The sequence below is a fragment of the Lagopus leucura genome, unplaced genomic scaffold (assembly GCF_019238085.1).
Source record: "Lagopus leucura isolate 7727_CA_CO unplaced genomic scaffold, USGS_WTPT01 Super-Scaffold_100014, whole genome shotgun sequence".
NCBI classification, from domain to species: domain Eukaryota; kingdom Metazoa; phylum Chordata; class Aves; order Galliformes; family Phasianidae; genus Lagopus; species Lagopus leucura.
In genome coordinates this window covers 12,381,910-12,391,973 of record NW_024962268.1, presented here as the reverse complement: position 1 = coordinate 12,391,973, position 10,064 = coordinate 12,381,910, and the positions used below count along the sequence as shown (strand labels likewise).

The 10,064-nt window shown below is 41.8% G+C and overlaps 1 long non-coding RNA gene across 1 annotated transcript in view; it reads left to right on the top strand.

Moving 5' to 3' along the window:
- Nucleotides 1-9,832, top strand: part of LOC122182360 — a 13,380-nt gene extending 3,548 nt beyond the window's left edge. The window contains exon 3 of the long non-coding RNA XR_006179772.1: nt 9,176-9,832. This is a non-coding gene — a long non-coding RNA (uncharacterized LOC122182360). The remainder of the gene's footprint in view (nt 1-9,175) is intronic.
- Nucleotides 9,833-10,064: the final 232 nt, after the last annotated feature.

Below are 10,064 nucleotides of genomic sequence, written 5' to 3'. Positions count from 1 at the left end.
CTTCCTTTCCTTCCTTTCCTTCCTTTCCTTCCTTCCTTTCCTTCCTTTCCTTCCTTTCCTTCCTTTCCTTCCTTTCCTTCCTTTCCTTCCTTTCCTTCCTTTCCTTCCTTTCCTTTCTTTCTTTTTCTTGGTTCCCAAATTTTACTGTAATCTTGTTTAAAAAGAGGAGCCAAGCCAAATGCATTGTTTGCAGGTGCTACAAACTTATATAGTGCTTTAATGATGCTTTGTGTTCTATTTTCTGTTCTGTCACTAAGTATTCCTAACATTTGATTTGTTTTTCCACTGCTACTGAACACTCAGTTGACATCTTTATCAACTTTTTCATAACATGACTTTTTCATAAGCCTTTTATCATTCTAAGATCTGAGTGGAAGCAGCTGGCTTATAAACCTATCTCTATGTCACACTCTGGTTTCCCAGGCATTGCCAAAGTTCACAATGCTTTATAGAATCAACTGGGAGTGGTACTTGTGTTTACTAGGCTTGCCATTTAGCCATGTCACTAATGGGGAGGTCGTGAGGAATGAGCTCTGGCAAAAGTACTGGCAAGTAAAGTCACTGTAGCGCCTATGTGGATAAGGTGCTGATGATTAGGGCTCTTAAGCAGAACAGAACACTTACAGCAAATACACCTTTTCTTTCACCAACATCACCCTCTGATGAAACTTTAGCAAGTCCGTCAGTCACAATTAAAGAAAGTCAGTTCCCTCACACCCCAGCCAAAACCTCCCCCTCATGCATGACACAGCCTTGATAGCCTGCAGCTGCAAATTGCAACCGACAACAGAACATTCAAACTGCAAACATGAAGCATAGCTACTGCAAGGAAGATTTACAGGCAGATGAGCTAGAAATAGCAAACACTTCCTCTTTACAGAGAATTGGTTCTATGAATCTTCTCCTAGTGACTGCTTTGTATGTCCTATTTTTGAGACTAAACTGTTCCTTGTTTATGCTGAAGTGAAATCATTTTATAGAGAGATGACAGGCATACTGTATACTAGAAGAGCAGCTGTTTGCAATATCATTTTAAAAATGGCAAAAAAAACAAGGATATTGAAAACAGCTGCTAGACACTTTCAAAAGTTATATTGTCAAGCCTCTAGACTAATTATTGAGAACACAATTCAACTTTGTGATAGATTTAAATCTTTTAAATCTTGAGATTTACTATTTATAGCAGCTGAATTAGGCTCCTAGTTCTCAACTGACATAAAATCTTCATTTTTCTGTGAATTGAAACTTATACTGAGTCATGAAAATTTTTAGTCTCTCTATATATCATTTTCCAGTGTTTTAAAAAATGTGAAATTTTGGGCTAATTTTAGGTCACTCTGAAAATAATGTCTCATATTTACTTCCATGGAAACTACAACATATACAATGAGAACAAAAACATTCTTTTAAAGAGCAAATTCTCAAATACAGAACACTATTATTCGACATAGTCACCACCATTAGCTCTGAGTTTTTGCCAGCCATGAACAAGAGCTGCATGCTATGCTCATAAATATCTGCACCAGTGGAGGTGACCTACTGTGATTGTTGGCACTGCTGAAATGCACCACTCAACCACCTGACTGTGCTCACTGTCCTCCGTAAAGGTTCAGCAAAATGTCAAATGGCAATGAGTGCCATTTTTTCTACAAGGAGGAATTCAGTGGCACACCTTTTCTTCATCTGCGCTTCCATGTCAGACGCCATTCTGTCAGACTGCCCCTCTGCTGCCATCTGTCACACAAAAAGCAATTGAACATTGGTAGGAAGGTTCAGCATCTTCTGCCATACCACCAACATCTGCTTCTGATGTTGTGTGCCTCCTGTTTATTTGTTGCATGTGATTCTCATTAATAACTTAATGAACTAGATTATTATTTTGTGCACACATTTTCTTAAGATTTCTTGGGATTAGAGGTAGAAATCTTTTCTCAATTTTTTTTTTAATTAATTACACACTCAAAACCTCACTTTAAATACTTGAAACAAAACTTCACAAATAGATTGAAGAGACTGCAGAAGAAAAAGAATCCTTTAAATATTGCATGTTCGTGGATACTACGTATTGCTAGATGAAAGAACATAAGTGGAAAGCAGCTCTAAAATTCTCTAGAGATCTCTAGAAAGACAATTTGTTGGGGTTCTATCCCTCACCTTATTAAAAGGCTCATCTTACAGGGCAGTGTAATCAGAACACTTCAAACACAGACGATCTTGTAACATGTAAATCTCATCTCCTGAAAGGAATTGAGCTTTTCCCTTTAGAAACTGATGTGTAATACACACAGCAGAGAGGAGGACTGGCAGATTGTTCCAGCATCATACTTTCTGAAATAGAATGATAATGTCTCCCATGCGCAGTCAGCACTTCAAAACTACATTCTCTCTGCTTTTTCCGGCAGAGGACTTTGAGTCAGTCACCCCCTCACTCCCAAGACTGTCATGAATCGCACAGGGCTGCATGTTCTAGAAGAGTTGGGGAACCACTGACACAACCAGGAAGAACCTTAACAACCAAGGGCTTGTGCTCCAGTACTGCACAGATTTGCAGAGCAAATCTGGTGGCAGACAGGTTCATCTGAGAGCCCAGCACTGCTTAACAACGTGATGGTTCTTAGGGCAAATCCAAATGGATCAAATGTGTGGATTGGACTCTATTCAAATCAGTGCACACTGCTGTGAAACTCAAACAAGGAGCAATGGCACAGGCTTTTGCTTGAATTCAGAATCACAGAATCACAGAATCACAGAATTGTAGGGGTTGGAAGGGACCTCCAGAGATCATTGAGTCCAACCCCCCTGCCAAAGCAGGTTCCCTACAGCAGGTCACACAGGTAGGCATCCAGGCAGGTCTTGAACATCTCCAGAGAAGGAGACTCCACCACCTCCCTGGGCAGCCTGTTCCAGTGCTCCGTCACCTCACTGTAAAGAAGTTCTTGCGCACATTTGTGCAGAGCTTCCTATGCTGCAGTTTCCAGCCGTTTCCCCTTGTCCTGTCTCCACTCACCACTGAAAAGAGTCCGGCCTCGCCATTCTGCCCCCCACACCTTAGATATTTATAGACCTGGATCAGGTCCCCTCTCAGTCTTCTTTTCTCAAGGCTGAACAGACCCAGTTCACTCAGCCTTTCCTCATAGGAGAGATGCTCCAGGCCCTTCACCATCTTCGTGGCCCTCCGCTGGACTCTTTCCAAGAGATCCCTGTCTTTTTTGTACTGGGGAGCCCAGAACTGGACGCAGTACTCCAGATGAGGTCTTACCAGGGCAGAGTAGAGGGGGAGGATCACCTCCCTCGACCTGCTGGCCACGCTCTTGTTAATGCATCCCAGGATGCCATTGGCCTTTTTGGCCACAAGGGCACACTGCTGGCTCATGGCCAACCTGTTGTCCACCAGCACACCCAGGTCCCTTTCCGCAGAGCTCCCCTCCAGCAGCTCATCCCCCAACCTGTACTGGTGCATGCAATTATTCCTCCCCAGATGCAAGACTCTACACTTGCTTTTGTTAAACCTCATCCGGTTTTTTTCTGCCCAGCTCTCCAGCCTATCCAGGTCTTGCTGAATGGCAACACAGCCTTCAGGCGTGTCAGCCAATCCTCCCAGCTTTGTATCATCGGCAAACTTGCTGAGGGTGGCCATTATCCCCTCATCAAGGTCATTGATGAAGATGTTGAACAAGACCAGACCCAGCACAGACCCCTGAGGAACACCGCTAGTTACAGGCCTCCAACCGGACTCTGCACCACCAACAACGACCCTCTGTGCTCTGCCAGTCAGCCAGTTCTCAACCCACCTCACTGTCCACTCATCTATCCCACACTTCCTCAGCTTTGTTATAAGGACATCATGGGGGACAGTATCAAATGCCTTGCTGAAATCAAGGTAGACTACATCCACTGCTCTCCCCCTATCCACCCAGCCAGAGACAACATCATAGAAGGCTACCAGGTTGGTCAAGCACGACCTCCCCCTGGTGAACCCGTGCTGACTACTCCTGATAACCTCCTCTTCTTCCAGTTGTCTGGAGATGACATCCAGTACAAGCTGTTCCATCACCTTTCCAGGGACAGAGGTGAGGCTGACTGGCCTATAATTGCCTGGGTCTTCCTTCTTGCCTTTTTTGAAGACCGGGGTGACGTTGGCTATCTTCCAGTCTTCAGGCACCTTCCCCGTCTTCCAAGACTTCTCAAAGATGACAGAAAGCGGTTCAGCAATCACCTCTGCCAGCTCCTTCAGCACCCGTGGATGAATCCCATCGGGTCCCATGGATTTCTGAACATTGATGTTGCCTAGGCACTCTCAGACCACCTCTTCCCTGACAGAAGGGAGGTCCTCCATTCCCCAGACCCTCTCACTAACCTCCAGGGTCTCAGATTCCCGAGGGGGAGCTTTTTCACTGAAGACAGAAGCAAAGGTGGCATTCAGTATCTCCGCCTTCTCAGCATCCCCCGCTACCAGAACACCCCCGTCACTTAGCAGGGGAGCCACATTCTCCCTAGTCTTCCTTTTACTGTTAATGTACTTGAAAAAACCTTTTTTATTATCCTTTATCCCCTTTGCCAGATTTAATTCCAGGCGGGCTTTAGCCTTCCTTGTCGCATCCCTGCAGGCCCTGACAACATTCCTGTATTCTTCCCAAGTAGTCAGACCCTTTTTCCACATTTCATGGGCCTTCTTCTTCAGCCCTGAGCTAGGTAGTTTTGGGGTGTTTCTTCCAATTGTACAGTTGGTGGTTACCAAAGAGTACACTCATTTCTAGATGTAGGAAAGAAATCACCTTCTCTTGCCTTTAACATTGCCAAGCGAGTCTCAGTTTTGTATTTGTCTAGGCTCTTGTGATGGCCAAAACAGGTAGAATTAATTAGTCTCTTCTCTGCTGGCTGTAGGGAGGGAGTCTAGGTAATAGCTTACACTGCATCTCTAACATGGACACAGCAGAGATGAGGGGGAATGAAGCCCACACTTGAAATGGATAGTTAAGCTTACTTTCCAGTGAAAAAATATTTCTCAATAGGAAAGTATCTTTCAGAGTAAAATGAAACTGATGTTGTTGGAGATGTTTTTTTCCTTTATTTGATAAGGAGACGCTCATTTTGAACTTGAACATATTGGTAATGAGGTGGAAACTGGTATTTATGTGCTTGCCCAATACAATGAGCAAATTAAATGGAATTTGCATCTCTCCCTGCTTGTTCATGATGTTACTCTCCTGGATTTATTTATTGAAACGGTGTCAGTTGTAAATAAGTATTTTGCATGGTGGTTACTCAGAATCTGCATTACAGTTTACTTCAAAATTCAGCTATTTCTTAATCTTTGTAATTCAAATTTCCAGACCTCACTGAAGAGATTTTCAGATGTCACTGCAAAATAAATAAGGTTGGTTTCGTTGTTGGAAGTGCCACAGTGCAGTTCAGAGCTATTGCTCTTATGCTGAACTGTAATGGTTCATCTCTGCTGCAAACACAAATTACGTCGTAAGTACATCAGCATGACAATAAAAAATACTGTCATTAAAATCATGTTAACGAGTTGACGTGCAGCCCTGTGCTTAACTAATAAGATTTTCAGAATGATGTGCTGCAAAGTCCCATGGGTTATGGGTGCAATAGCCCCTGCTATTGTTTTTCCTTTTTTCCAAAATTTGGAATTATTTTGAAATTGCAGTTACATTTACATCAAGTTGCTGACCAATATAAAGCACAAACTTCCTTTAAACTGTAAACTCGAAAATCCATGGAAAGAATAACTGAAATTCTTCTTGAAGTCTAATATTCTCTGTATGTTTCTTTAAAATGGAAAATGAGCATCTCTTCAACGATAAGTGTTCTTTAAATCAACTACTATAGAATTACTGTTAAAAAAAAAATTATTGGAATCTTGTATTAGGAAACTTCTATGAAGCATTTAAGGAATGAGAATGTTTTATTCATATATACAGAGTGCAGCATTTGATAACAGGAACAAAAGAAAAAAGAAAAAAGACCTTTTGTTTCCAGATTGAGCACGTGCATGTAGACAATTCTTGCTGTGGTGCAGGAGTTTATTCATGACTTAAATGTCATGGGAAAAAAAGAAAAAAAAAGTAAGAAACAATCATTCTTTCAGCACAAGGTCTGCCTGTTTGAAGTACTCCTGGGTGCACATCACTAAGCATGTTACTGAAAGAGAATTAACAACACTATAGGCGTAGAAAAGAAGCAACAATGTTGATAAATTTGTTTCTGCTTTCACTGACTTAAAGTAAATGACTGTTCTGGCAAACACATTTTTAGCTGCATCTTCTCTTTAATGTTGTTTTCAATGAGCAAAGGTATCAAGCAATACTGAAGTTGGCAAAGATTTTGCATATGTCTCCTTCTCATAACATGGCAGGTCATTTTTTAAAATTGATTTAGGAAAGACCATTTGGAGTCATTCTTTCTCTAGGATGCAGAGAAGCACTATTCCTGGTCCAATATACAGTCACCAGAGATTTCTCCTATTGCCTCCACTAGCTTAGCCAATACAACTTCTCATGGTCTGGATTTCAGAAGTTAAAGTTGTGCCAAACAGGCAAGACAAATAATACCTCTCTAAAGAAGCAAAATTCTCTGTAACTGTCCATACAGTTTCTAAGAGATGTTTTGCCCACCTAGGTGCAACACTTCCTACTTTTAAACTCTTTGTATTTGAATTGCAAATATAGATGCTTTTGGCATGATAAAAGAAATAGGAAAGATATTTGTAGCGTTTTCAATTTTAGTTCACATACTCACAGTCACTTACAATTTAACCTTGTAAAGATTTGTCTGAAAGACATTGGCTATGCTATTGTCCTTATTTGACACTTGCTACCGAAAATTAAAAGTGCAACATTTATATGGGTCCATAAAACAATGGGAATGTTGATTGAAAATGATATCTAGGGGTTATTGCATCTTACTTCTCCAAGCAGGGCTGGCATCAAAGTTGGACCAGATTACACAGACCCTTATTTGTGTAAGAATTAAAAATCCCCAAGAGATTTAAATTACAAAACTTTTCTACTGCTAGTCTACTATCTCAGTGAGAAACTGTCATAGATTGAGGGTCTTTGTCACACAAGAAGGGACTTAGGTCCTCCTTTTCCCATTACTCCCACTGCAGGAGGCCAAAAGAGAAGTGAGAAGGAGGGACTGCAACTCAATTTAGATTAAAAAAAAAAAAACTATTTTACTAAAAATGGTAAAGGAATGTAAAATAATACAATTTAAAAGGAATTAAGGGTAATAAATCAATCAAATGGAAAGAAAATGTCATTTAACTGTGCTATTTGGCAGTACAGAGAGGAAAATGAATATCTTTACGTCATTATGTCACCTTTTCTTTTCCTCCCAGAAACCGTGTCAGAATTAACGTAGCATTTTTGGAATTAGAGATCTTTAACAGCTGTTCCCATTCCATTACTTCATTGCATATTGTCATGGTATGGAATAGTTATGGAAAACCAGAACAAGAACTTACTTTTCTGGTGTGCTACCACAGCTTTCCAAGATGCAGTAATTGATCATTGCACTCACAGAATCACGGAATGGCCAGAGTTGGAATCATGAAACCCCCTTGCCACATGCAGGGCCCTGTTTTAGTTCATCTGACATTACCAAAAAGAGATTGGTTATGTAGCCTTTGTAGCTAATTCCAAAATAGTTGTAGGACCTGTATGGCTTACATAAATCTGGAATCATGAAGTATACTATATTGTTTTACACGAGCCTACAGAGAATTTTGGAATAAAGAAGATAACTGATAAATGCAAAAAGTATACAATTACTTCTGAAGAGAACTTGTTTAGATTTTCTGTTTGAAAGGACATCTGTGGTACCAGGTACAAAGATTCCTTCACTCAAATGCAATTAAAACTAATTGGGATTGAATAACTTCAACTAAAAATAGAGAAGAGTTATCACTTAAATTTGACTTTCATTAGAGGTTGATAAGGAATTTATTTTATTCATAGTAATCATGTATTATGTAAGTTACCATATGCTAAAATACCTCCTGTGTGTGTGTTGTAAGCCGATGGAGAGGGGATTTAGGTGGAAAATCAAAGCTAAAGTTAAAAGTGACTTTTATGAACAGTATTTAAATAAATTAATTTGGAGAAATAAAAGCAACTCAAAAGTTCAGACTTCTGGACTCTAAAGATTTTATTTTTAGTGTTCTCGGGTGAATCTGCCTGGTAAAACTAATGGCAGCTGATAATAGTTGTAGTAAAAAGGATAACAATATCAAGGTGTTGAGTATAGCTGTCTATATAAGTTGATGATGAATGTGAATCAACAGTGTGCCCTGGCAGCCAAAAGGACTAACCATATCCTGCAGTGCATCAGGCTCAGCGCTGCTACCAGACAAGGGAAAGAGTTGTCCTCCCTGCATGTGCTGTGACCTCACCTCCAGCACTGGGTACAGGTTTCAGGACCACAAGAAGAGCATAAAACTATTAGAGGACATCAAACGTAGGACTGTAAAGATGGTGAAGGGTCTGAAGGGCAAGGTGGGTGAGGAACAACTGAGGTTCAACCCAGAGAAGAGCAGGCTGAGGGGAGGCCACATGGCAGCTACAGCTTCTCACAAGGAGTGGAGGAGCAGTGCTGAGCTCTGCCTGTGACAGCAACAGAGCCCGAGGGAATGGCATGGAGCTGTGTCAGGGCAGGGTCAGGGAGTTGGGAAAAGTTCTGCACCAGAGGGTGGTGAGCATGGAACAGGCTGCCAGGACTGTGAGCACAGCATTGAGCAGCTATTCTTCATGGTCAGCTCTGTTTGGTCAGTGTTCTTAAACATAGGGTTTGACTTTGACTGGTCCTGTGTGGGGACAGGAGATGGACTCAAATGATCTTGGTAAATCCACTCCAAATAAGGATGTCCTGTGTCCTAGGACTTGATGCATTTCACAGTCTGAATGTATGGAGAGAAGTTTTACAGTCCTACTGGCCTGTGATCCAACTCCAGGCCTAGGGCATTCATTGCTAACATCAGCTTCGGGGTGGGATGATTTGAGGATCCCATCCCTTGTCAACTCTAGTTTAAAGCTCTCTTGATTAAATTGGAAAGCTTGTTTCTTAAAGCCAAATATGGTTTTCCCCTTATCTGAGAGATGAACCTCATCATTCCTTAGAAGACCAGATTTCTCAAAAAATCTCCTTTTGACCTCTTCAGGGAACTGCTTGGCAGAGTGACGTGGGATAAAGCCTTGGAGGGAAGAGGGGCCCAAGAAAGCTGATCCTATTGAAGGACCATCTCCTCCAAACTTCTTGAAAAGCAGTGCATCTCAAGAAGAAGGAAGTCAGGCAAGAATGCCAGGAGGCCTCCAGGGGTCAACAAGGATCCCCAAAGCACAAAAACTTAAGCACAAAAACAAAGCCCATAGGGAGTGGAAGCAGGAACAGATTACATGGAAGCACTACAAAGGAGTCAATGGAGCAGTCAAGGATAAGGTTAAGAAAGCTAAAACCCAGACAAAATCTATTCAGGGACACAAGGGGGAACAAGAAGAAATTCTACAGGTATACCAGTGATAAAAGGAAGGTCCAAGAGGATGCAGAACCTCCCCAGTAGAAACCTGGAGATCTGTTCACAAGGGACACGGAGAAAGATTGAGGAGCTCAATGACTGCTTTGCCTCAGCCTTCACGAGCAAGGGCTCTATCCACACCGCCCAAGCTGCAAAGCAAAAGGAAAGCAAAGGGAAGAACAGGGAGAAGGAAGATCTACCTGCTGTAAGTGAAGATCAGTTTTGACACCATCTAAAGAACATGAAGGTGCACAAGTCTGTGGGACCAGACAAGATCCGCCCACGAGTTCTGAGAGAACAAATGGATGAAGTTGCCAAGCCAGTATCCATCATATTTGAAAAGTCATGGAAGTCTGGTGAAGTTCCCACTGTTTGGAAAAGGGGAAACATAGCATCCATTTTCAGGAAGGGAAAAAAAGAAGATCTGGAGAACTACAGGCCAGTCAGTCTCACCTCTGTGCCTAACAAGACTGTGGAGAAGATCCTCCTGAGGACCTACTAAGGCATGTGGAAAATAAAGGTAAGGTGACTGGTG